At 41.2% G+C, this 27,162-nt stretch overlaps 1 long non-coding RNA gene and 11 other non-coding genes across 12 annotated transcripts; all 12 read left to right on the top strand.

Annotated features, from left to right (window-relative positions):
* Positions 1 to 234: 234 nt before the first annotated feature.
* On the top strand, positions 235 to 2,261 carry LOC142103461 (uncharacterized). The gene is made up of 7 exons (XR_012679361.1): positions 235 to 278; positions 698 to 726; positions 925 to 963; positions 1,135 to 1,211; positions 1,419 to 1,455; positions 1,783 to 1,813; positions 2,113 to 2,261. It is a non-coding gene; the product is annotated as an uncharacterized LOC142103461 (long non-coding RNA).
* On the top strand, positions 342 to 468 carry LOC142104698 (small nucleolar RNA SNORD22). Its single transcript, XR_012679643.1, has one exon. It is a non-coding gene; the product is annotated as a small nucleolar RNA SNORD22 (small nucleolar RNA).
* LOC142104684 (small nucleolar RNA SNORD31) lies at positions 785 to 854 on the top strand. The gene has a single exon (XR_012679630.1). It is a non-coding gene; the product is annotated as a small nucleolar RNA SNORD31 (small nucleolar RNA).
* Positions 1,006 to 1,071, top strand: LOC142104733 (small nucleolar RNA SNORD29). Its single transcript, XR_012679666.1, has one exon. It is a non-coding gene; the product is annotated as a small nucleolar RNA SNORD29 (small nucleolar RNA).
* Positions 1,254 to 1,327, top strand: LOC142104679 (small nucleolar RNA SNORD30). Its single transcript, XR_012679625.1, has one exon. It is a non-coding gene; the product is annotated as a small nucleolar RNA SNORD30 (small nucleolar RNA).
* LOC142104691 (small nucleolar RNA SNORD31) lies at positions 1,924 to 1,992 on the top strand. The gene has a single exon (XR_012679635.1). It is a non-coding gene; the product is annotated as a small nucleolar RNA SNORD31 (small nucleolar RNA).
* A 14,006-nt stretch (positions 2,262 to 16,267) lies between the features above and the next one.
* On the top strand, positions 16,268 to 16,338 carry LOC142104739 (small nucleolar RNA SNORD27). Its single transcript, XR_012679671.1, has one exon. It is a non-coding gene; the product is annotated as a small nucleolar RNA SNORD27 (small nucleolar RNA).
* Positions 16,339 to 17,072: 734 nt separating this feature from the next.
* On the top strand, positions 17,073 to 17,199 carry LOC142104697 (small nucleolar RNA SNORD22). The gene has a single exon (XR_012679642.1). It is a non-coding gene; the product is annotated as a small nucleolar RNA SNORD22 (small nucleolar RNA).
* A 319-nt stretch (positions 17,200 to 17,518) lies between these two features.
* On the top strand, positions 17,519 to 17,588 carry LOC142104683 (small nucleolar RNA SNORD31). Its single transcript, XR_012679629.1, has one exon. It is a non-coding gene; the product is annotated as a small nucleolar RNA SNORD31 (small nucleolar RNA).
* Positions 17,589 to 17,739: 151 nt separating this feature from the next.
* LOC142104732 (small nucleolar RNA SNORD29) lies at positions 17,740 to 17,805 on the top strand. The gene has a single exon (XR_012679665.1). It is a non-coding gene; the product is annotated as a small nucleolar RNA SNORD29 (small nucleolar RNA).
* A 178-nt stretch (positions 17,806 to 17,983) lies between these two features.
* On the top strand, positions 17,984 to 18,057 carry LOC142104677 (small nucleolar RNA SNORD30). The gene has a single exon (XR_012679624.1). It is a non-coding gene; the product is annotated as a small nucleolar RNA SNORD30 (small nucleolar RNA).
* Positions 18,058 to 18,659: 602 nt separating this feature from the next.
* Positions 18,660 to 18,728, top strand: LOC142104689 (small nucleolar RNA SNORD31). Its single transcript, XR_012679634.1, has one exon. It is a non-coding gene; the product is annotated as a small nucleolar RNA SNORD31 (small nucleolar RNA).
* Positions 18,729 to 27,162: the final 8,434 nt, after the last annotated feature.

Genomic DNA, 27,162 nt, shown 5'->3' with positions numbered 1-27,162 from the left:
ACCTAAAGTATTAAAAATGCCAAAAACATGGTTGTTACAAAGCAGATGGGCTGGAAGACAATACTTCCAACAAGTTCATTAGGTCATCATTTGGAGCAGGAATTCTGAAGTCTCGTTCGTCTGATACTCCTTGAAGAATACTCATAGCATGGTGGAGTTCTGATGGAGCATGACATACAACATGTACAATGTGTCTTTATTCTTCTAAAGCTAATAGTAATTTGTCTTCAAGGTGAAACGTGGCAGAGGCTGAGGAGGCAGTCGGCAAATTGACAATGGTAAGTAGTCTAGTACTTATCCACAAGACTCAGGCCACAGCTCTTCACCTCTGTAGCCTCTTGCCCTAATGATGATCAACCCACATGTCTTACTTGCTGTATGGTGCCAGAGCCTGTAAAGGTGAACCCACTGGTACCTTCAGTAGGGAAAGAAAGACGACATGTTCCAGCAGGAACAGTCTGACAGGGCATCTGTCTGTATTAAGTGCACCACTTAACTGATATGTGCACCAGCCTTTCTATTCCACCTTATCAAACTGCACTGAATGGGAAACCTTAGTGGCACAGTGAATCCAGTACTTCTGTTTCAGTGCCAGAGAGATGGCAAAAATGACTATAAACTTCAAAATGAACACACTATTACAAATGAGCATGATTTTGTAGCCATAGTCTATACTAAAATGTAATCTTTTTCACAGGCACAATGGAAATCTGGACAATATACCAGGTAAAGTGAGATGATTAAATCTTTTTTTCTCCTTATAAAAAAAAGCATGTGTTTGTTCAGAACTAGTGATGATTTGTTTACCGCCCCAGTCTGATGATTCGTGACTGAGTGGTATATTCTGAGGTTCTGACTGTGCAGTTATATCCATAGCTACAATAATGTTCTGCTCTGTCCTAAATATCTCTCCTATTCCTGCAGGTGTTTTTGCACAGCATGTAAAGTCACCTCTACATCCAGGTAGGTACCATAGTATTTGAGGCCTTTGTACTTTGCTTTGATCTGCAATGATGAGTCAAACTAGCTCACTTTGAAAGAACAATGAAAAGCATAGAACTCCTGAGCAGAAGCTGTTCTTGGTTCTAGAGCTCTTTCTTTCTCTCGGGTTCTAACTAGTATATTTATTTGCAGGATATTCATAGATGACTTGTGATCCTTAAACCATCACATTCCTGTTTATCTTGGATCTACACTGAAGGGTGTCAAAGGTGAGTTGCATAAAACTTTCCCTCTTAATTCTGCCCTCCCACTGACATGATGAATTTATCTTATGGAATCTCGTTCGTCTGAATAGCTCTGATGAGAAATCTTATTACTGATGGTTTGGAGGGTTGAGTGTATGGCAGGAAGAGAAACTATTGTATATTTTGGGAGACCTATGGATGTCTGTACTGATGCATATCCATTTCTTCTAGGGCACAGACACGTAAAGATCAGGATTGTAAAATTATGGTAGGTATTTGTCTAGTCTGCTATAGAAAGTGATATTTAAAATGGGTCTAATGCATATGAACATGAGCTTAACATTCTGTGGTTTCTAAAGCCAGTTTTTGTTTGAATTGTGTAGGTGCATTTTACCAGTTTCTATAGTGTGGAAATGTAGATTATGTAACTTTAAAGGGGACTTCAGTGATGAATCATCCACTATACCCTGAGCTGGCACTTGTGTTGGCTGTGACAAGGATCGTCGCTATCCTGATGAGATCCCCTCTAGGCACAGCAACAAACCTGTTTTGTGGGACTTTTTTTTTTAATATATATTTTTTATTCTACCCCCAGCTTGTATGAAGTCAACACGCAAGAAATGCAGGTGAGACTTTACCAAATGTCTTAAAATAGATCTGTGTAGTGGCTGAAAAATGGTCTATGCCATATGACCTGTAACTCTATACTGGTTCTCTAATTGTAAGAGACCTCATCCTGAGCTGTGATGATTATACTACCGCCCCAGTCTGATGTCTATGACTGAGTGGTATCTTCTGAGCTGGTATAGTTTCTGAGGAAGCTTCTTTGGAAAGCTTTATTACTGTAACCCCCTGAAAATCTTTACCTCTATGTAGACATGTGTTCAGTCTTCAAACATGAATTCCGTTGTGATCTTCCTTGCAGCATCCAACTGACTTCAATGACTACAGCATTTGGAGATTGCCAAATATGGATCAGCCCAGGGGTGACCTGGTCAGACATGTGAGCTTGTGATGCACACCAGAGCCTTCAATGGTGAAGATGAGGGCTTATTCCACATGAACCTGTCTCGTGAGGCTTAAAATTAGCCTTTAATCTTTTCTGAATTTGGTTGTGAGCTTTGTAGAACAAGAACATTATGTAACTGGCAACACAATAAAGCTACTAATAGTGAAGTTTTGTGGTTCTTTCAAAAGCTAATTTGCATCAAGCACTTCAGTGTGTTTCTACAATCTGACAAACTCTTCTATACTAAACAGAAGCATTTCTGGAATCAGTCTTTAAGAGAATTTTATGATTGTTAAAATGGCCAAGCATTCTAATTAGTCAAATGGTTAAACAAGGTATCCGTTTGGTTAGTGCACACAGGTTCTTTCAACACTCATACTATTTTATGCTGTAACATTACTGTTGTATGAACATCAATACAATACTTTCAGGCATTTGTTAATAATACTGCTGTTCCTGTACCTTAGACTTGTGGTTTTATATATTATATGACATCTCTGCCAGTAACTGTCCCAAAGGCTAAAATCCTTGATAACTGCTGGTCTAATTTTGTATAAACTCCAGTAGCTACAGCATAGTCAGATTAACAGCACTGGGGTGGGTGGATTACTACTTCCCTAGACAGTAAAGCTTTCTATATGGTGACAGTAGGTAGGTGCTACACAAATGGGAACATGCAGTAGCTTAATTTTGATTGGAAAATGTTATGTGCATGTTTGATAAATAAAACCTATAGTTTAAAACATTGTGCTGAACCCAGAGGGATCCACAGGTTTTTCAATCCAGGAAAAAACAGACAAAATGTATCCATTTGCTGAGTTGTGGGTGGTTAAAGAATACATGTACATGATAAGAACACTTCAGAGTAAGTGGATGCTCCATAACAAACCCCCAACATGGTAATTGCACCAGCAGTTATAGTTTTTAGCACAACATGAGGTCTGCAGCACCATACAGAGGAAAATCAAGACTGTACTTGTTATACAATACACTAAACCAGTGGTTCCCAAACTGCACCTGGGGTGCCTTGGAAATCTCACAGGTGCCTTGGCCAGTGGTAAGCAAGGCAGGGGACTACTTGGTAACTATTTTGGCTTAGGGGTGCCTTGAAAAAATTTGAGACCCCAAGGGTGCCTTGAATTGAAAATTTGGAATACACTGCACTAAACAAAACTCCACCATACAGCTACAGGAGTGCAAGAGGTATATTCAGTGCAGGCTGAAACCTGTGCGTATTAGCATGGGCACAACTAACACCTTTAGGGGCATATTCAATTCTCGGCAAACACAGAATCTTGCAGTCTGCATTATTACCGTTATGTTAATGCGTGGAAAAAGTTAATACAGAATAGTTTTTACGCTGCGCAGGAACGGAAGAATTGAATATGCCCTTTAGAGTTGCCAAAAGGTGCAAAGACAATAGAGTGGAGTAAATGGGAAGAGAACCTAAACATGAAGGTGGTGTGCAGTGTTACTGGTGAGCAAAAGTTATAGGGAATGGACCTCTTCTCACTAGTTTACAGTCAAAAACCTTAGACAAACTGACACATGGTACACTAATGTAAGGGGATCTGAGGGCAAGAGTGGGAGAGATAGATGGTGAGGTATACTACTTGGTTAAGTGGATAATTGGTAGGCTTTTCTGAACAGGTGTATTTTCAATGACTGTTGTCACAATGGGCAAAGAAATTGACTTTGGTCTGTTGATTTCTAAGAGTGGTGGCTGAGCTCCACTGTTCAAGAGGCAAAGTTTAATATTGCAGGGAAGGTTACATATCACTATATAGATTACAGTGCAATTTTGATCTGTAAGTGGTTTTGAGATTCATTTAACAATAGATCCACAAGTAGGGGGATAAATCAATCAGAAATGAATATTTCATATTGAGCAGACCACTTCAATACCATCTTTGTCCTTTCAGTTTGCCATTTTGCACTGTAGACCTATGTTTCACAAAGTTTAGTCTATGAATAGCCATGGTATGATGAATGTCAATTCATTCTATGGTGTGTAGGGTAGGATGCTTCACAGTAAAGGGTCTCCAAGTGGACAACAAAGTGAATTCCCTAACACATTACCTAAAACCACTTTAGTCATTGTGACACACAAGTAGCAATGAATGATGTTGTCATACAGATAAAGGTTGCCACAAAAGGTCACATATGGTACCAGCACACTTATACATTTGTGTTCTTGATCCTCCCCCCAACTTTAATCTTATGGATTTGTGTAAGACCTGGTTAAAAAAAAGTACACATTTAATACTTTTGTACTCTGGTGAACCAGCCGACTATATTTTATTAAAGTTCCCTGAGGTGGCACTAATTGTGTAAAAGTATCCAAGTGAAAAATCATTGTAAGTGAAGATTTAAGAAGAAATTCAGAAAATAACCTGAGAGCTTCAACAATGATAAATCCTTCAATGAAGGGATACTCCATATTATTCAGCCATAACTTCATAGTCTTTGAGAGCAAGGACAGAATTCTGAAACGCGTGATCATTCTGAGGGTGGCGTTAGTTGTAATTCAAGCTAGTGGAAAAATACCAGTAGTTAATTTTGTAGGTAATCAGAACAAGCATTTTATTATATAATAGTATATCATATAAATACAGCTAAATTATACCACTTTCATACTGCCGCCCCTGCAATATCCCGGGTTTTTGCAGGTGCTCGGAGCGTCCCAGCTCAGAAACACCATTCATACTGCACCTCGGACCTGGGAATTTCCCGGGTTGACCCCATTCATACTGCACATGTGTGCCCTGGCAATTTGCGAGTCATCACCAGAGCAGTTTTCATTGGCTGAAAAATGAAGACTGGATGCTGCTCCAGTGTTTAAATCCTGGCAGAAAATCAATCTCTCTCTCCCTCCTTTTCTGTGCAACCCGGGTTTTTCCATTCATAGTGCAGGCGACCCGGGAATTACCCCTCGATAAATCCCGGGTTTTTAGACCGGGGATTTTTCACTTGTACCATTCATACTGCACCAAGACCCAGCTCGTTTTAGCTCGACCCAGGAAAAACCTGGGATTTTGGTGCAGTATAAATGGGGTATAAGTAGATTATATTGCAGGATTCTCATCTCTGCCAACTTGTGGAATTATTTAATGGTCCTAATAAGAGGATTAGCCTTCAGTTCCAACATTATCTGGCAAAAAAAAAGTTAAAAAAAAATAAATCGGCTCTTGTTCTGATTTACTATAAATCTGGTATCTTGGAGGAGAAATGAGAGTATTGAAAGAGCAAGTAAAGTCACTACTTGAAATTATTATATATACAAAGATTGGATTACTGAGCTGAATAACATACATGATTACAAAAAGTAATGTTTAAACCCTACCAGATAGTGTGTACTAGGAAATGCATTAAGATATTTTACAGAGGCTATTTATCCCCTTCTTGAAGCCATTTAACTGAATTGTAGGGATGCATCTTCTTATCACTGTCCGTAGGGCTGCTCAACAATAAAAACATTCTGGATCCAAGTCAACTATGCAGTTATACACCGATTAAAACTTTGTACCCCTTTCACCAGACTGGGCCATTCTTGAGATTCCCAACATAGAAGAGTTCACATAAGTTAGTAGAATGCTGTTATTATTTCAGCAGGAGCAAAAATATTAATTCTAAACTATATCTATCCCAGCCGGCCACCACACTATTAAAAAAACAAACTTATTTTTAAGATGAGGTGGCTGAAAACACTTCACAAAGAACCCAGAGTCCAAAACTTTATTTGAAGTTTGGAAGAGCTTCATCAAAACATTCCCCATCTGTATTAAAATTACAAATAAATGCAAAATTAAAACACATGAATGTATAACCCAATATAAGAATTCACATTACTTAGAGTTAGGACAACCCTATTAGCAAAAGCTAAGGTGTGCTGTGGGATTTTTTAGGTAATATAGATTATAATTTCCGCTGGGGCAGGGACTGATGTGAATGACTAAATATTTCCTGTAAAGGACGTTGTCACAGGAGTAGGACTTTAGTAGATTTTTTTTTTTAATCAACAAATTAAGTTTCCTCCTAGGAGTTTAAATAGAAGCGAGAATAGGCCCCTGACAGAGCACCGACATCATCAATGACTCAATGTAAAAACTCCAGATCATCATAGATTTAAGCAAAAAAATGTGCATTTCCATCATACCAATAAAAGGGAGTCCACACTGGATTAAGGCCCTATCAAGCTTGAAGCTGAAAATGGCAATCAGACAGTTTATAGTACACCAAAATATGGTTTGTGGGTTTAGTTTTACACAGTCAGTAAAATTTATAGGGTGAAAAATGCAAATTCAAAGAGCTATATCAAAATATAGCACATCTCAATTTAACTAGTATAGAATGAGGAGTCCCATCATATGATGACCACTATCATACTTGGCAACTCTCCCGGAATGTCCGGGAGACTCCCAAAATTCGGGTAGGTCTCCCGGGCAAGCAGGCAAATATCCCGCATATGGCATCTTGCTCCTCAAAATGACTCGATTCGCGGTGAATCGCATCATTTTGGCCCCGCCCTCCGGGACAAAAACGTCATTTTGTCACGGGGCGGAACCAAAATGACGCAAATTACCGCGCCCCACCCCTCCCGTCCTCCAACCACGCCCCCCCCCCTGCCTGAGATCTCCCGAAATTAACTTAAAAAAGGTGGGCAAGTATGATCAATATACTGTGCAAAGTCCATTCTGATTGTTGTTATTAACTGGGTGCTTGTAATGATACAACGTAGTCCACAATAGGTGAAGGTAATACCAGCTTATTGAAGCACAAACACATTGTGGTAGAACATGAAGGATCAATGCAATAAACCAACACAATCCAGGAGTAGCAGGTTATAATTAGAACACAGCCCAGGTTTAACAGACTATGGTTGTGGCTGGATAGAAATAAACAGCCCCTGAACATAAATGGATAAGAGGTAATATGCATGAACAAGGAAGAAAGTGCTTGATCCCGTCCCCCGATTCCTCATTGTGCCTTTTGTCTGTTTTCACTCCCTTTAGGTTGTAAGTTCGTATGAGGATGTCCCACTTGCCTGCTGTCTCAATACTTATTTCTTCTGCTCCAGTTACACTGGTACTGGCTTTGCTTGGAGCTTTTGAAGTCTTAATAGTACTTGTTTATTGTTCTGTGCTGTTAAACCTTGTATGGTCTACTTTCTGTTTGTAATCTGTACGGCGCTGCGGAAATCTTGTGGCGCCTTAGAAATAAATGATAATAACAGCAGCACCTGGTGACACAGAGGTACTGCAGGCCTGATATAGAATAAGAACAGAGTCCTAACACTGATGACTTATATGGAGCCCTATCATGAGAAATGTCTAATTCTGGTAACCTGCTTTAAATATAGAGTCATATTCTGGTTACCTTTCTACATTGTAGGGTATCATCTTTTATCATCCTTTTATTCCCATGTCTGAATGTGCAATGAGGTTCTTACCTGGATTTCCACAGCTAGAGTTGTAGATATATAAAGATGTTTTCTGTACACCTTAGTTCTATGAAAACCAACACAATTTTATTTTTTTGCAGGAAAATCTTGAAATAGCCTATGAATAGTGTAAAAAAGCAAATTAAAAACAATTATAAAGTGGTTAAGGTGTTTTTAACCAGGCCATAAGTCACTGCAATTGTGTAAGCCCAACACCCACACTTCATCACCGCAGTACTCCATGGCCCAACTCAACTCCACTACATCCAATAGATCAGTGCTTCTCAGCTAGGACCCCAAGTGTCCATGTGTCTTTGTGCTACAAGCACGAAAGAAACAGTTCACAGTAAAATTTATATTATATCTGAGAATCAAGGAACCAAACATACAGTCCCAGGGCACAAATTGTGAACCTGTTATAGACCAACAAAATAAATCTGCTGCTGCAATTCTGCCATCATCCTTGATGGTCATTCTGATCATCCGCCTCTCTCCTACTCTGTGCTCCTTTAAACGTGCACTCAAAACTCACCTCTTTCTCAAAGCCTACCAACCATCCACTTAACCCCCATCTCCTCCACTCATTCTCCCCTCTCTCCCATTCCCTCAACTGGCTCCTCTTGTGCCTGGTCTGTTTAACCCTCCCTTAGGATGTAAGCTCGTATGAGCAGGGCCCTCTTCCCTCCTGTCTCCTTACCCGTTCTTCTGCTTCGTGTCTATTGCATCTGCCTGCCTGGAGTTTCTGAAGTATTGGTACTTTTGTTTATTGTTCTGTACTGTTATACCCTGTATAGTCTACTGTTTGTACTATGTGCGGCGCTGCGGAACCCTTGTGGCGCCTAACAAATGATAATAATAATAATAATAATCAGAGACGCAGTTTAGGAAGTTAGTGGGTATGTGTGCAAAGTAGTCCCTCTATCCTCATATGAGACAAGGGAAGAATGGTGGGTGAAAATATGTGACAAGGGGAGAATGGGGAGGGCATATGTGCCATAAGCTCTGCCCACTCATGCACGGTAACATTTGCTCTGCCACCATTCTCCCCTTATCACGAGTGACCCAAACCCTCGTTCCAGGTTCCTAAATGCTGTGGTTTCTGCTGGAGGAAGAATCTGGTCTTTGCAGCAGCTCCCACCTCTGCTTCTCCATGTGGGAAGGAACTTGATGTAGAGCGCTAGTGACTCCAACTGATGATGTCACTGGTACTCTGCACAGACTGCCCACATAGAGCAGCAGCATGCGATGTGTAGTGCAGTGCAGCACATTGACCCTGCCTCCACTGGGTCCTGTCTTACAGCTTTCAATACCTGCTACTGCTGGTGTCTTAACTCTTTTGCTTCGTCGCTAGATTCTGGAAAGTTGCGTCCCACTTTGGAAGAGAAACATATACAATTCCCTCCCTAGAAAGCCGAGTGGCGACTGAATATCGTAGGCCTCCGTCTCCCCAACCAGCTCCAACATTAAATCATTAGTACCCACATTTCATGAAAAGATCTCCAACTTGTCATTAAATTATTCGCCTCCACATTTAATATAAATACCACAGATTGTATTATTACCCCTTACAATATATTAAAATACCCGATCAACTTCACATTACATTAATAGCCTCCACATTTAATAAACAGAAACTCATTATTAAATTAATAGTTCCCACTTGCTGATACATTACATGAATAGCACTCACATAACAATAATACTCCCCACTATATTACATTAATGCCCTTATCTAAATTACATTGTTAGTCCCACATTGTATTACTAGCCCCACCAACTCCCACATTATATAAATACCATCCCCCCTCTCCCACACAGAGTAATACCCCATCTAAATTATAGACATACCCTCCACCATGCACATTACATTAATACACCTCCACACCTACCTGATCTACAGAGCTTGAGTGCTCGGAGAGGCTTCTATATCTGCTTCTTGCACGATCATATGTGTCGAAGAGTGGAGTGGCGGATGGCCCACATAGAGAGGTGGGAAGGGGAGGAAACTTAAAATGAGAAACTAAGAGTAAATAGAGAGAGGAAGGAGAGAGGCGGAGAGGAAGATCAGGAGCGGAGTCAGCAGGGTCACCAGAAGGATAAGCCACCTGCCCTCACTGGCTGTGCACCCTGTCTGTAAGCCAAACATCCTGCCCTAGGCCAACAGACAGGTTACTGAAACAAATAGGGAGGGTCTACTAGGCCAGGAGACAAATTCTCTCCTATAACCATGTATCCCTATAACCATTTACCATAGTCAGGTTATGGCCACTACTGACCTGGGCCCTTTCCCCCCTTGACAGTACATCTGTAGATGCAGGTTGAGCACAGAACCTAAAGGTCCAGCTCTGGGTCTCTTTACTCATGGAGCCAGAGAAACAGATAACATCTAAATGCGCTACTGAAAAATGGAATGAGTGTTTGCAATGCTGTTCAAGAGAATACAGGGTGTCCCTCCCTATGCTATAAAAATATAGAAAAAAAGAGAAGGTTCTGGCGCTCTGCTGTTAGTATGTTCTAGTGTTCAAAAGAATACATCACATATGCTAGTACATGTTATAAATGTTCTGATTTTATCCCAGAACAGATAGAGTATATGATCAAATAAAACATATATAAAAAGCTGGTACCACACATGTAGTCACTTAGTGCTCAATGAAGAAAAAACCATAATCATAAAATCAAACATAAAAGTATCACCCTAACCAGCATAAAAACATTCCTGGAGGACAGTTCAGACGATTAAGAAGAAACTGCTCCAGAATTGAAGATTATGTTGAGCAAGCCACAAACATGAAGGAAAGATTTGTTGATAGAAATCGGTGGTAGTCGTTTATACAATTACCACAATTATGACACCCCCAAGACCTACAAATAAAAAATGAATGTATTAAAAATCCAGGCTTTTTTTTTTTTAACACAAATGAATTCAGCTTGGGTTATTATATTATATCATAGTGAAATAATTGACATCTTCAAATTCAGGACACATTGTGATGGGTCATGCAGGGGTTAATATCAAAACCGTAACAATCAGTTTTCACAGTTAACCAGTTGTGGAATGGTACAATGACTTTTATATGAACTTTCTAACAGCAATAAAAGGATAACTCCATCCAAAATGAAAATAAAAATAGTCAGGGAGTCAGGTAATATAAATAATAGAAGATTAAAGGGCTGGGAACATACAATGCTAGTAGGAATTTGAAAAACACCCGTTGTTGCAGGAAAGGGGACTTGGACCATTACAGCCTTCTGGAGACCAGCCAGAAGAGAGGAAAATAAACTGGTTTTATTTATCTTACCCAACTCCACTTACAACTACATTTCTAGTCTTTGGGTGGAGTTATATGCATTGGGGTATATTGCCCTTCCCTTCAGTACCAAAGCTATAACGAATCAGCTTCCACTGACACCTATAAAGTTCCTATCTGTTCCTTCTCTTTAGTTCGCTATGTCCAGCTGGTTGGAGGGAGCAGAGGTAATGATTCCATTATGCTCTAAATACTGCTGGTTAATTGCTGGCTGTGGAGAATGGAGTCAGGTGAGTGGTCATGAATGCTGTATATGTGCTGTGCTGAAACATGGTTAGAGAACACTATTATTACCTAGTGCTGTAATTGTGGTTCTGTCTATAGAGGGTACAACTTTCTGGAATGGTTTTAGAATAATATTTGGATCTGAAAATGATCTACATTGATGTAAGTTGTACTTAAATTAGTGATATTTGGCTTCAATAACTTAATGTTTCCCAAGACTAATGTCCTTGACTTTCAAGGTTCTTGCAAATTTACTCTTTACCAAATTCCCCCAGCTCTACAGTTCCCAATGCAGAAATTTACATGTCAATTTTCCTTTTAAAAGACCATGTAAATTAGTAATTGACATGTAAATGACTGATCTGGGAGATTTTATCAAAATCCATCTTTTAATAGATCACTCCCTCACTGGATGCCTTATCTAATATCTACCTATGGCTAGGTAAGAGTCCATGTCCCCAACCCTTATTATTCTAAGCACAACCTGATGTCCTCTGTAGCCTCCCACAACCTCCTCTCGTCACTCTTAAAGCTAAAGTTTGACCAGTGAGTTGCTGTGTCTTTTGTCTGTCCATGTTAAACAGTGACTTGTTCTATATTATGCAGAAATTTGGCCAAATAAAATGCTAGGCAAGCAAAATGAAACATCTCATCTAAATGAGATGAAAATTAAAAAAATTGCTTTATACTTAAATGCACTTTTTAGTATTGTTTCTTGTGTGGAAAGTCAGCTGTCTTTAACAAGTTATGTATATGCAAATTATGAACCCTTTGTGTAGCTCTCTGCCTATGAAGAGTAGCTAGTGCAGGAACTTTTGCAATGCTAGAAGATGTAATGAAACTCTCATATTCCTGATCTTTTGCTATTCGTAAATGGATAAGAAAGTGCAAACTGCACCACAGGCTAAGCAGTGGAGAAACCAGATGCAAGTGGTCATTTAGTTCAGCTGACTGTAATACAACTAATGGGCCACTTGATCAATAGCAGCAATCAGTGTTCCTGCAAACGTTATTTTAAATAGAATTCTAGTTGTAACACATCAAGCAGGGTTCTGTTCACCTTTTAGTGGACATTAATTTGTTATAATGTGTTTAGCTTGTAACCAGCATTACAGAATATGTTGATGTAGAACATAACCACATGGCATTATCTGAGTAAGTGCTAATACTGCATTCTTATAAATATTCTGCCTCTTAACAGAATGTGACCACTTAAGCTCCAGATGAAGAAAAGGGCATGTACTTTTTATTAATTTTTTATTTTTAAGCGCCACAAGTGTCTGCAGCGCTGTACAGGAACAAACAGTAGGACAGGACAAAGTATAACATTACAGTACAATAAACAAGCATCACAATAGCTCTGAGTACAGCTAAGGAAAGAATGAGGGAAAGTCAGTACAGCAGGAAACATGGTGCGCCCACAAGTGTGGGCGCAGCAACAGGTTAAGAGATTTAGAAAAGAAGCAATGAAAGGCAGGAGGGTGGGCAGGAGGCTAAAGAAGGTGGTGGGAAGAGTAGCTGAGGAGCAGAGTAATACTTGGTGGAAACAGGAGGAGCGGAGAGGGGACCCTGCTCAGAGGAGCTTACAATCTAAGGGGAAAGGCGGACAAAATGAAGACATGGGGACAGGGTCGAACAGAGCCATAAGGAGGAAGGAGGGAGAGGTAGTGACAGGTGGGTAGTTGGGTAGATGACTGAAAGACTGTTAAGAAGAGGTGGGATTATAGAGCCCCAAGACTCCTACACAAATGGCATTAACTATAGTTTAACACTCATTGTTAATTCTGACGGGATCCTCCTAACCTGCAGCAGTGGAGAGCTGCCAATATTTTGCATGTGGGAGGCAATTTCAATAAAGTGGTCCAACAAGCTATGCACTAATAAGTCTATGTACAGTGGTTGGTGTTGCTGCCTCACAGCTTTTGGATTATGGGTTCAATTCTGACCTGGGTCCTATCTGTGTGGAAATTGTTCTACCTGTGTTTGCTCTGGTTTCCTCCCACTGTCCAAAAAATATACAGGTAGGTTAATTGGCTTCTGACAAACTGGGCCCTAGTGTAAGCTCCATAGATCAACGAATAAAGAAAATGTTTACATAGACTCTGTACAGTATTGCTTAATATGATCCTATATAAATGATAGAAATATTGTTGCTCTACACCAGTGGTGGCCAACCTGTGACTCTAGAGCCACATGTGGCTCTTTGAGCTTTGAAATGTGGCTTATGGCCAGCAGCATCAATGAAGTATAGTTGTCCAGGCACTGGTTGGGGTAGATTGGAAAATATTCAACTGCTAAACTGACTGAGAGCAGATGCATTCTGCGTCTTGTGCAGAGAGGTCAGTGTCAGACAGTCCAATCAGGGAAGGAAGAGGACAGTGTAGTGTGCTCTTCCTGCTTCCTCTATGTAGGCAAGTAAGTGGCATGTGACATCTGATAGCATGTGAAGAGGCTGATGGGCATGTAAGGAGATGTGATGGAATGTGTGTAGGTCTGTAGGCATGTGGGGAGGGTTGACTGGCATGTATGGAGCATATGGGAAGATCTGATGGCATATATGGGGGATTTGGGTATAGCTGATGGCATGTGGGGAAGTTAATGGGCATGTGGGGAGATCTAGTAGTAGGTGGGGAGGATTTTGTGATTCTAAATATTGTCTGATATCTTGTGTTTTTTTGTTTAGCAAGATATTGTAAATAGTTATATTTTCAATGTATGTGTGTATTGTATGTTTGTGCATGTTTATAGTGGATATATGTATATGGACACATAAAAGGTAAAGTTGGCTCTTTGCAGGACCTATAGATATTTTTTGGCTCTTGGCCACCCCTGCTCTACAGCTACACATCTAATTTAGTGGTAGTCATATTGCTGATGACTAATATGCAGACACCATTAAGAGACAAAAAACCCAGTAGAAACCTAGCAGGGCTGACCTGCAGGAAATATCGACGTTTACACTCTGTGACATGTATTGCAGCCAGACAGATGACATTCCTATATGTAACCATGCAGACTTAATAAAATGGCAGCAGTGCAATTGACACTGAAAAATGGCAGCATTCACACTGACAACGTAAATGAGAAATAAACACCCGGGAGCCAAGTGACGCATAGACCAGTCTCAAGATGGTTTGTTTCATGTCTGGCCTCATCCATCGGTCATCACATTCCAATCTGTAGCCATTCAAAGTAATGCCACCACAGATCTCCCTGTCACCTGCATCTCTAAACCTGTGCCAGTTTGAGAAGAGGGGTGACTTGGGGTTGTGTATTCTGAAAAACTGGGGCTGTGTTGTATGCTTGTCTGTTATGTATTATATGAAGTTCAACTGGGCTAAATTATGTAATTGGGCTGTATATTTGTACTATATGCTGGTCCACTGGACTGTAATATCCTGTTCAATCAGGTTTATTACCAGATCTATTAAAAGAATACAGTGCAAAGGGATTTCAGTATGTGCTGATTCAGGAGGGCTCTGAATAAGATATGGGACTCTGACAACATATGATTAACTCCTCATTTTCAAGAGCATAAGTCATTCTTACAGTGGCACATACCTGTTACAGAGCAGGTGAGACTGGTGCCTGTTTCTATAGTAAACCTTGCTGACTATCTTTGTCTGTTGCATAGTCATACCCACTATTGTGCATAATTACACCCTCAGTTTCCATAGTGCACCACAGGTGTCTGGGTGATGGAAATCTCAAACTCTGCTGTGAGCCAGAATACCTCAAAACTGCACTAATCAATCCTTGCATAATATCTATGGTTGGAGCCCTAGGCAAACCTTAGGCCTTGCATTTTAAAATGAAGGGACATTTATAAAGTGATACATGGGAGCAAATGTTTTGTAGAATGGTGTCAGTCTTGTAATGTTTTTCATGGTAACATAGATATTGATGATTATTCATGATTTTTATAAGTTTATCAGACCTGTCATTGACTGCTGGGAGGGGCGAGTGTAATATAGTTGTTGTATATTACGAGCGGAGTGCGCCTATCTATTTAGGCACTGATCAGTCAAAATCTCTGAATAGCAGTGACCCGATGTACAAGCAGATAGCGATGTGAGAGCAGATGCTAACTATACACTGTCTATGCAATATATACTATATAACACTACTGGATATCGGTGTTCAATATATTTGGGCATCTATCCTACTTCACACAACATACCTTTTTAAAGTATCTTTATCATAGGTAAGATTTATAATATATTATCCATTGCTGCCACCTAGAGTCCGTTCTTGTGCAATAGAATCACAGGCTACTTAATAAGTGCAACATTGTTACCTTGTGTATAATAGTCAAGGGTATTCAAAAGAGATACCTTGAATCTTATGAATACACCAACGACATTTTAGGGACTACTTGTTGGCAGCCTTCTGCTTATTTAGGCAATTTTTCACCATCTATGATTCAGGCTACCTCACCTGCATGTACAATTCAATAATGGGATACTTTCACTAGTTTATTCAGGCCTGCATGACATTATATATGCTAGGTCAGCCCTACCACCGGGTTGTTTTATTTTAAAATTTCTTTATTCAATACTTTATTTTTAATTCGCCTTTTTTCATCCTGGTTGTTTGTTCACTAATATTTTTAACGAATATTAATAGAACTTAATGTGTTAATGTAACCATTTGTTCATACCTGGAGTGCTTATTTGGTCATATCTTTTTCTTTTGGATTTATATAATGAGTTTTGCCCTGGGCACCCACTCACGATATACACAATTTAGTTTGGTTTGATAGGGAGGTTGGTAATTACCTTGTGTGGAGCCTTTATCCTTTCCCCACATTTCCCTTCTCTTTCCCTTGTATATACTTATAAATGTCCCCCAGTTTACGAGCATATTCTGTCAACCTGCTCTAAATGTATTGCAGCTTTTTATGGTTTAATTTGTCAGTTTATAGCCTATAGTACACAAACCTACCAAAATGGTAAATGGCTAAGATGTCTTCTTGCCATATACTAATTTAAATGTTCTTCTAGGATCTCAACCTGTGGTCTTCAAAGATTGTGGCTAACTACTTAAGATGCAGGTGAGTAATAATCTGATGCACCATATGTAGCCTTTGTGCCTCCATCAATGATGATCAATAACAGACAAGCATATGTCTGATTTAGTAGTGATGCTAACTTATACTCTGAGATAATAGGCTGCACTTTCTAAGCATTCACTATGTTCTAGAGACTTGACAGTAACCAGCTTCTCTTTCTAGGGTGTTCGTCAATCCCATTCAAAGCATGTTGGAAACAATACTCATTATATGGTAAGTGTCCTGCAACTTAAACAAAATGTAGGCAAAACTTGCTATTTGCATCTAATCTTTGACCTGTCCTTCTGGCTGGGGTGAACGGCTAGAATCTGGGCAGTAGCTGCTTTAACTTTGCTATTGGTTACTGTGCGGGCAGCACAGGCCACCTGAAGGAGCATTGTTAAACGTTTTGCTGCCCACTAAACTTCCCTTTCTAGCATGAATATGTGCAGCCAGGCAGTCACAGGATATATTAATGAAGGGTTCATTGTCCTACTTGGGTGTACAACACCTAAAGTATTAAAAATGCCAAAAACATGGTTGTTACAAAGCAGATGGGCTGGAAGACAATACTTCCCACAAGTTCATTAGGTCATCATTTGGAGCAGGAATTCTGAAGTCTCGTTCGTCTGATACTCCTTGAAGAATACACATAGCATGGTGGAGTTCTGATGGAGCATGACATACAACATGTACAATGTGTCTTTATTTTTCTAAAGCTAATAGTAATTTGTCTTCAAGGTGAAACGTGGCAGAGGCTGAGGAGGCAGTCGGCAAATTGACAATGGTAAGTAGTCTAGTACTTATCCACAAGACTCAGGCCACAGCTCTTCACCTCTGTAGCCTCTTGCCCTAATGATGATCAACCCACATGTCTTACTTGCTGTATGGTGCCAGAGCCTGTAAAGGTGAACCCACTGGTACCTTCAGTAGGGAAAGAAAGACGACATGTTCCAGCAGGAACAGTCTGACAGGGCATCTGTCTGTATTAAGTGCACCACTTAACTGATATGTGCACCAGCCTTTCTATTCCACCTTATCAAACTGCACTGAATGGGAAACCTTAGTGGCACAGTGAATCCAGTACTTCTGTTTCAGTGCCAGAGAGATGGCAAAAATGACTATAAACTTCAAAATGAACACACTATTACAAATGAGCATGATTTTGTAGCCATAGTCTATACTAAAATGTAATCTTTTTCACAGGCACAATGGAAATCTGGACAATATACCAGGTAAAGTGAGATGATTAAATCTTTTTTTCTCCTTATAAAAAAAAAAAGCATGTGTTTGTTCAGAACTAGTGATGATTTGTTTACCGCCCCAGTCTGATGATTCGTGACTGAGTGGTATATTCTGAGGTTCTGACTGTGCAGTTATATCCATAGCTACAATAATGTTCTGCTCTGTCCTAAATATCTCTCCTATTCCTGCAGGTGTTTTTGCACAGCATGTAAAGCCACCTCTACATCCAGGTAGGTACCATAGTATTTGAGGTCTTTGTACTTTGCTTTCATCTGCAATGATGAGTCAAACTAGCTCACTTTGAAAGAACAATGAAAAGCATAGAACTCCTGAGCAGAAGCTGTTCTTGGTTCTAGAGCTCTTTCTCTTGGGTTCTAACTAGTATATTTATTTGCAGGATATTCATAGATGGTTTAAGGATCACAAGTCATCACATTCCTGTTTATCTTGGATCTACACTGAAGGGTGTCAAAGGTGAGTTGCATAAAACTTTCCCTCTTAATTCTGCCCTCCCACTGACATGATGAATTTATCTTATGGAATCTCGTTCGTCTGAATAGCTCTGATGAGAAATCTTATTACTGATGGTTTGGAGGGTTGAGTGTATGGCAGGAAGAGAAACTATTGTATATTTTGGGAGACCTATGGATGTCTGTACTGATGCATATCCATTTCTTCTAGGGCACAGACACGTAAAGATCAGGATTGTAAAATTATGGTAGGTATTTGTCTAGTCTGCTATAGAAAGTGATATTTAAAAAGGGCCTAATGCATATGAACATGAGCTGAACATGCTGTGGTTTCTAAAGCCAGTTTTTGTTTGAATTGTGTAGTTGCATTTTACCAGTTTCTATAGTGTGGAAATGTAGATTATGTAACTTTAAAGGGGACTTCAGTGATGAATCATCCACTATACCCTGAGCTGGCACTTGTGTTGGCTGTGACAAGGATCGTCGCTATCCTGATGAGATCCCCTCTAGGCACAGTAACAAACCTGTTTTATGTGGGACTTTTTTTTTTTTAATATATTTTTTTTTTATTCTACCCCCAGCTTGTATGAAGTCAACATGCAAGAAATGCAGGTGAGACTTTACCAAATGTCTTAAAATAGATCTGTGTAGTGGCTGAAAAATGGTCTATGCCATATGACCTGTAACTCTATACTGGTTCTCTAATTGTAAGAGACCTCATCCTGAGCTGTGATGATTATACTACCGCCCCAGTCTGATGTCTATGACTGAGTGGTATCTTCTGAGCTGGTATTTTTCTGAGGAAAGTTGTTTGGAAAGCTTTATTACTGTAACCCCCTGAAAATCTTTACTTCTTTGTAGACATGTGTTCAGTCTTCAAACATGAATTTCATTGTGGCCTTCTTTGCAGCATCCAACTGATCTCAATGACTACAGCATTTGGAGATTGCCAAATATGGATCAGCCCAAGGGTGACCTGGTCAGACATGTGAGCTTGTGATGCACACCAGAGCCTTCAATGGTGAAGATGAGGACTTATTCCACATGAATCTGTCTCGTGAGGCTTAAAATTAACCTTGAAAATCGTCTCTGAATTGGGTTGAGTGAGCCTTGTAGAACAAGAACATTATGTAACTGGCTGTTGACACAATAAAACTACTAATAGTGAATTTTTGTGGTTCTTTCTAATGCTAATATTTTCCATCAAGCACTTCAGTGTGTTTCTACAATCTGACAACTCCTATACTAAACGGAAGCATTTCTGGGATCCATCTTTAAGAATTCTATGACTTTTAAAATGGCTAAACATTCTAACTAGTCAAAGGGTTAAACAAGGTTTCCCTTCGGTTAGTGCACACAGGTTCTTTCAGCACTGTCAAACTATATTATGCTGTAAGATTACTGTTGTGTGAACATCAATACAATACTTTCAGGCATTGGTTAATAGTACGGCTGTTCCTGTAGCTGAACCTTAGAACTTGCGATTTTATATATTGTATAAAATCTCTGTGCAAATAAGTGTCCCAAAGGCTAAAACCCTTGATAACTGCTAGTGTAACTTTGTATAAACTTCAGTAGCTACAGCATAGTCAGATTACAGCACTGGGATGGGTGGATTACTTCTTCCCTAGACAGTAAAGATTTTTATATGGTGAGTTACTATATGCTACACAAATGTGAACATGTAGAAGTATGATCATATAGGTTACTTCAGAAACTCTTGACAAGCTGGTAACAGCTTGCAGCAGCTGAGGTATGACAGCTATGTGTTTGATTTAGGTACTAGTGTACAGGGCTGGATTAAACCGAGGGCTTTCTGGGCTTTTTTTTTAAAACAAATCTGTGTGGCGCCGGCTTTCTTAATCAGAGCTCCGACTGTCCGGTTAGGGAGGCTGCCAGGCAGCTAACAGCAAATGTGATGCTGTTAGCTGCCTGCTGTCACTGTAGGTGCGTGTGTGGTGCACAGTATTTTTCTTAGTGAGGAGATCTCGTGAGAGTGAGACTGACTCATGGTCTCGCTTTCACAAGATCTCACGAAGGAAATTACTGTGCACCGCGCACGCACCTACAGTGACTGAATGCCTGCTGCAGTGAAGAGAGAATGGTGATGTGGACCACAAGTAATTAGGAGGTAAGCACAGGGGGAGGGGGTGGTAGAGGAGTAGCGGGGAGCAGAGCTAATACATTATTACTAGGGGTGGAGATAATAATGAATGGTGTGGGGCATCATGAATAGCAAAAAGGAAAAAATATAGATTATGGCTTTAGCCTGGGGACATTAAAAAAATGGGGGTCTCTAGTACCCCTAGCCCAGGGGTCTACAGTGTCTTAATCCAGTGTGTGCATACACACACACACACACACACACACACACCGGGGGTTGTGCCATAGTTTGACTCCACAGCTATGTGTAAGCATGTTAAACAGGGTGCCTGGGGCTACATGCTTTGCTCTGGCCCCCTGAGCCTATTATCTCAGCCCTTGTGCTTTTCTCCTATGCCAACCCAATTCCCAGTAAGAGCCAAGTGTATGACAAGAGCAGGGGGTATAAATACAGCCTTAACCTGCAGCTTGGGAGATAAGCACTCAGGCAATAAGTTTGGTAGTTTGCATACCAAGTGATTTTACACTGCAGCCCTGGTACTGTACAGATCATCAGATACAAGAAACACATCTGCCAACTCTGCATTCCTGGTATTCTCTTCATCATAACATGCCTGCTAACGGCATGGAGAAGCCCATTGGCACTGGCAAGCTCTGCACAGACCAAGGCTAAACGTAAGAGTGTCAGTGAACATAGAAAGGTAAATATCCATCTCATGCTTATTACATGGTCCACTCAATCAAGAACTCAAGATAAACTGGCAACATATCATCAGCAGCTATTTATATAGCGCCACTAATTCCGCAGCGCTGTACAGAGAACTCAGTCCCTGCCCCATTGGAGCTTACAGTCTAAAGTCCCTGACAGAGAGATACTAGGGTCCATTTGTTAGCTGGCAATTAACCTACCAGTATGTTTTTGGAGTAGGGGAGGAAACCGGAGGACCTGGAGGAAACCCACACAAACACGGGGAGAACATACAAACTTCACACTTCCATGGTTGAGAATTGAACTTATGACCCTAGTACTGTGAGGCAGAAATGCTAACCACTAAGCCACAGTGTTGTACTCATCTGTCATGCCTCTATTTTGCAGCCCTCCAAACCTATCACTGAGAAGCGCTGGAGTGCTTTACCCACATCTGCCTGTCCCTTTTCTAACAGCTGCCTGCAGTGTGTATGAAAGACAGTTGTGAGTGCATAAACACTGCAGAATTGGTACAACATTGTTCCATTGTTGAATGAGCTTTTAATTCAGTTTTAAAAATCTTGTTCAACGATATGATGTAGTGTATACCCAGCCTAAGCGTTTATAAATAATGGATACAGAGCCCACCCAAAAGAAGCCGAAAAGCTGGGATGTGCCAAATGGATGATCACAGAAAAGGATGATCGGAATGATTGCCCGCAGTAAATTTTTCTGCCATTAGATGGCACTGACTAAAGATGCTCACTGACCCTCGTGTTTTGGTTTTGGATCTGGATTACCTTCGTGTTTTGGTTTTTCCAAAACCGCCCTTGCGTGTTTTGGTTTTGTTTTGCTATTTTGTACAAAATTCATTTTTTTGGACTAAAATAACATAATTTAGGTATTATTTTGTACCTACATTATTATTAACATCACTAACACTAATTTCCAGTCATTTCCATTCAATTTTGACCATCTCACAGGTCACAATATGCTTTTCATAGACTTCCAGCCAAATAGTGCAGCGATCCGTCTGGATGGTAAGCGACAGAGCAATGACTCAAACACACGGTAGTTTCTACCACATCTAGGAAACATTGCAACGAGCTCTTCATGTGTTTATTGGATAAGTGAGGTAATTATACAGGTAATACCATAGTTGCCAACTCCGGGAGAGGGGGGGCGTGACTGGAGGGCGGGAGGGGGCGCGTCATTCCCCCCCCCCCCCGCGAAAACGTAATTTGCGTCGCGGGGGGCGGGGCCAAAATGGCGCGATTGGCCTCGTCCCGCCCCCTCTCGCCCTCCAAAATGACGTGATTCACAGAGAATCGCAGGATGCGGGAGAAATGCCATCTCCCCCGGGAGCCCGGGAGACTGACCGGACTTTCCGGGAGAGTTGGCAAGTATGGGTAATACATGGCAACAATCGATCGCTTCACCTGTTTCTTGGATAAGTGAGGTAATTCTACAGCTAATAAATGTCAACGAGCGCTGACCCCACCCGGGATGTGTGCTTTTATCAGAAACACACCAATCCGGGTGCCACACAACGCACTAAAAGAGCTATTGAAATCCATAGCAAAAAGGCAGTTGGGTGTCTAACTGTATATTACACCCTACACTTATAGTGAAATAGAAAAAAAAACAGCCTGCAAAGACTGTATGATAAATAGAAATGCCCAAAGCAGCTTTTGTGTTTGGGTCTAGATTACACCCTTCTCTGATAGTGAAAGTTTTAAAAAGATGTTTTCGTCATCATCTTCAGCATCATCCTCACCCTCATCAGTGTGTACATCATCATCACAGACTATTAATTCATCTCCGCTGGAATCCACCATAAGAAAAGTGTCAAAACTTGGATGTATTTGTCGGTAAAGGCCTTCCTCGTGGAAGATGTAGTTCATTTTGATGAACATTATCTTTTCCACATTTTTATGAAGTAACCTCCTACGTCGATCACTGTCAAGGTTCTCGGCTGTGCTGAATACTCTTTCTGAGTACACGCTGGAGAGTGGGCAGCTTAGGTATTGCAAATCAAGTTTGTACATGGGTTTCCAAATGGATTGTTTTTCCTCCCAGTATGGAAAGAGACTGTCTGACATTTCCATATCAATTAACTCTTGAAAATAATCCTCCACCATCCTTTGCATGTTAATAGTAGGATTGGATGGAGTTATGGGCAAGGTCACACATCTTTTGGTAAAATCTTTCAAATCAACCCAGATGTTAAACTGTTGTGGTCTGCCACCTGCGTCATCCCTGCTTCTCTTTGGAAAGTGCAATTTTTTCAGAGCAGCAGCTGCCTGAGAAACTGAAGGAGGAGACGTCGTCAAGCCAAGGCCCAGTTCAGCGAACAACTTGCTGACCAATAGCTCCTTGCAACTGTTCAGATCTCGGTCATTTGGAAGAATAAAATCGATGTAGGTCTTAAACCTCGGATCAAGTACAGTTGCCAAAACGTAGTGATCCGAGTTCAAGATTTTAATAACTCTTGGATCATTGCAAAGCGAATTGAGTACTTGATCTACAAGACCAACATACTTTTCGGAATTGCTTTCTTTCATCGCCTCCTTCAGTTTGTCAAGCTGCTTTTCCAAAAGTCGAATTAAGGGAATTACTTGGCTCAAGCAGGCAGAGTCTAAACTCACTTCACATGTCACAACTTCAAATGGTTTCAGCACCTTGCACAGCACAGAAAGGATTATCCACTGTGCAAGACTGCAATACATTCCCCCTCCTTTCCCAAAGTCATGGGTTGTGCAATACGCCTGTATCGCTTTGCACTGTTCCTCCATCCTCTGAAGCATGTACAGGGTGGAATTCTACCTTGTTAACACCTCTTGCTTAAGTTGGTGGCAGGGCAAGTTAAATTGTTCTTGGAGCTGCTGCAATCTCCTACATGCTGTGGCAGAATGCGGGAAATGTCCCGAATTTTTACAAAATTGTTTCAAGAAGCTCTGCACCACCAATTTTATTGTGTGAGCAAAACAGGGAATGTGATTGAATTCACCCAGCTGTAATGCTCACACAGTATTGTTGACGTTATCAGAAATAACATATCCTGGGGGAGAGTCCAAGTGGTATAAGCCATGTATCAATGACATCCCTTAATTTTTGTAACAAATTATCAGCTGTATGCCTGTTAGTGAAGCCGGTTATACAAAGAGTAGCCTGCCTCTGACAAATGTTATGTAGTGGTGTACATGCTGCTGTTGTTTCTGCTTGTGAAGGCGAATGACCAACCCAGTGGGCTGTCACAGTCATATAATCTTTGGTTTGGCCACTTCCACTTGTCCACATATCTGTGGTTAAGTGTACAGTTGTTAGAATGGCATTTTTGAGCCCAGTTAGTAGATTTTTCCGAATGTTTTGGTACAGTTGTGGCATAGCTTTTCGTGAAAAATGGTGTCGAGATGGAATTTTGTAAAGGGGACACAACACATCAATTAACTGTGAAAAACCAGCTGCGTTTATAGTGGATATTGGATGCAGATCTAACAATAGCATAGTCGCCATGGTGTCTGTGATCCGCTTTGCGACTGGGTGACTGCTGTCATATTTGCTTCTTCTAGCAAAAGATTGTTTCACAGTTAATTGTTGTAAAGTACTATTGCTCTTCTTCTTGGGCTTCTTATGGGAGGAAGATTCCCCCTCAGCAGCAGCAACAGCAGCAGCAGTGGGACTAATGGTCAAATATTCTTCAGAGGATTCAATTATAGTGCAAGAGTCATCGAACCTTACCAAGTTGGATGCAGGGCTAACTCCGATCGCTACTGAGGATATTGAAGAGGACGGTGTTGTGGGTATAGATTGCAGCCGTCGAGATGTAGGTGAGAAAAGGGTCCTAGCTGATGATGGAGTGCTTGTTGTTATTTTTTCCCATAACTTTCAGCTTTTCCCAACACCTTGCCATGAACTCTTGTCAAATGGCGTAACATGGATGAGGTTCCAAGATGGTTAAGGTCCCTCCCTCGACTGACTGTGGCTTGACATATACTACAAATGGCTATACAACTTTTACCCAAATCCTGTTGTCAGGATTTGGGTAGAAATAATTCCACACATAAGAAGTGGCTTTTTTGGCCTTATGCCAAGGCATTACAATGGGCTTCTTCTTGTCATGTGCCAGAACTGCTTCCACTGGTGCAGGACTTACACAAACATCCTCATTCTCATCAACATCCTCATTAGCGCCCTTGTCGGCTACACAAATATCCCCCTCTTCCTCTTCCAATTCCAAAGTGGCATCCTCAATTGGTGTATCACCGGCTACACTCGGGCTGTTCAGGCAAACATCAGCAGAAATGCTGAAAGGGCCCTTCTTTATAAGTACACTATCAGAATGGTCACGATTACACATACCACTCGTGGATGGACTCTCCTCAGGAATTGGTGTCATTTCTGATTCTGAGCATACATTTTCCTCTAATGCCTTACTATTTTCTTGCAGCTCGGCTTTCACACGTAACAGTAGTTGTGCACCACTTTTGGACTGTAAATTACTTGGTCTTGCTTGGTCACGAGTGACCGTACAAGAAGAAGCCTCAGTAACAATTTTAGCAATTTTTTTTTTATTGGCAGTTAACTTTTCCTCTATTACAGCTCTTTTTCTCTTCAACATGGTAAAAGGTGTTTTTTTGTGTGATTTTTTTCCCTGACTTCAAAAGACTATGTACTTTTACATAGGCTTTACCAGATGACGTACAGGGAAGACTAACATCAGGACTGGTGGCAGCAGCTGCTTGCTGCTCCTGCTCATATATGGACTGCTGTGAATCCATTTTAATGAGACCCCAAACACTTATAGTGCAAATTCAGAAAGATATAGTGCTGGTATATTACAGTTTCAGCACCAGAAAATAGCTTTCTTAGAACAGGGGAATATGTGACACCCCAAACACTTGTAGTGCAAATTCAGAAAGATATAGTGCTGGTATATTACAATTTCAGCAGGCAGAAAATAGTTTCTTTAGAAGGAGAGAATATAGAGGAAAAATGCCTTCCTCTATACTCATCTCTTCCTGCTCTATTACTGCTCTCTTCCTACTCTATTCCTGGGACCTAACCCTTCTCTCTCCCTCTCTGGATCGCTGTGCAGGCGGCTATTTATTAATTCTAAAAATCACGAGAACCGAGATCCGACAACGTCACAATGACGTTTTTCCTCGTTTTGGTATCCGAATAGGTGGGAGAGTACCAGCTCGGTACTTGGATACCTGAAGTTTGAGCGGGTTCAGTTCTCGGGGAACCAAGCCCACCCATCTCTAATTTTAGGAGATTTATGGATGTCTGTACTGATACATGTCCATCTATTTTAAGGGGCAGAGACACATGACTACAAAGATCAGGATTGTGAAATGATGGTAGGTATTCAGTCTGCTGTAGAAAATTGCATTTAAAATGGGTCTGATGCATGAGAACATGAGCTTAACATGGTGTGGTGTCTAAAACCAGTTTTTGTTTGGAATTGTGCAGGTGCATTTTACCAAAGGGAACTCCAGTGATGAATCATCCCCTATACCCTGAGCTGGCACTTGTGTTGGCTGTGACAAGGATCATCCCTATACTGACGAAATCCCCTCTAGGCACAGTAACAAACCTGTTTTATATGGGACTTAAATATATTTTTGTATTTCCCCAGCTATTCAGACGCTATACAGGTCTATTCCATATGACTTCTAACACTGTATTGACTTCCCATTAAGTAAAAAATAACTAACCAGGGGGCGTGGCTTGGAGGCCATGTTGGTTGGACACATTTTCCGTGAGCTCCGTCCATTAAGCCCTTAAATTGTGGGAAAAAGACTCCCTGCTGTCTAAGCCTTGTTAAAAAACATCTTTTTTTAGACAGAGGAAGCGACAGGGGACCGATAGAGCCGTCCAAAAGAGCCTCCAGAGCAGGCCCGCGTGTACGTCGGATTGAAATTAAACCAGCGCTATCTACATCCACTGCTGTCCCCCTTGACTGGCTGGCTATACTCATGCGGCATTCCTCCCAGGCCACCTCTTAACTCCGCGGGCCTCTCCACTGCTACGAAATGCCCCGTACCTGGGTGCCTTGGCTGAAAAACTGGCGTGCAGCTGATCGATCCAGCGATATGGAGGGTCTGACTGGCGGACTGTTGCAGAGGTTCTGGGGTTCGGGTCCGGTCCTGGCTGGGACTTGTTCTGACCCGCGGTGTTTGGGTCCACTTCCAGTGGCATCCTCGGACTGTGGCAATAGAAGATCCTCAACTTCCGGTGGGGGGGGGGGGGGGGGGGGGGGGGGCGGAGCCTACCAGCAGCGCGATATCGCTGCCCGAAAATCTGCTGCCAAAGCCTGTTCTCAGCTGCAGGGCCTCAGCCTCAATTTTGGGGTGACGGACGCGACTTTGCCGCCGGACCTAGCTCATCCACCGGGCTTCTCTCCACTGCCTGTAATTGAGCACCAGCAC

This window comes from Mixophyes fleayi, chromosome 10 (assembly GCF_038048845.1).
Source record: "Mixophyes fleayi isolate aMixFle1 chromosome 10, aMixFle1.hap1, whole genome shotgun sequence".
In the NCBI taxonomy this organism is placed as follows: domain Eukaryota; kingdom Metazoa; phylum Chordata; class Amphibia; order Anura; family Limnodynastidae; genus Mixophyes; species Mixophyes fleayi.
Note: the sequence above shows the minus strand (reverse complement) of the source record. Positions and strands in the feature narration are given on the sequence as shown.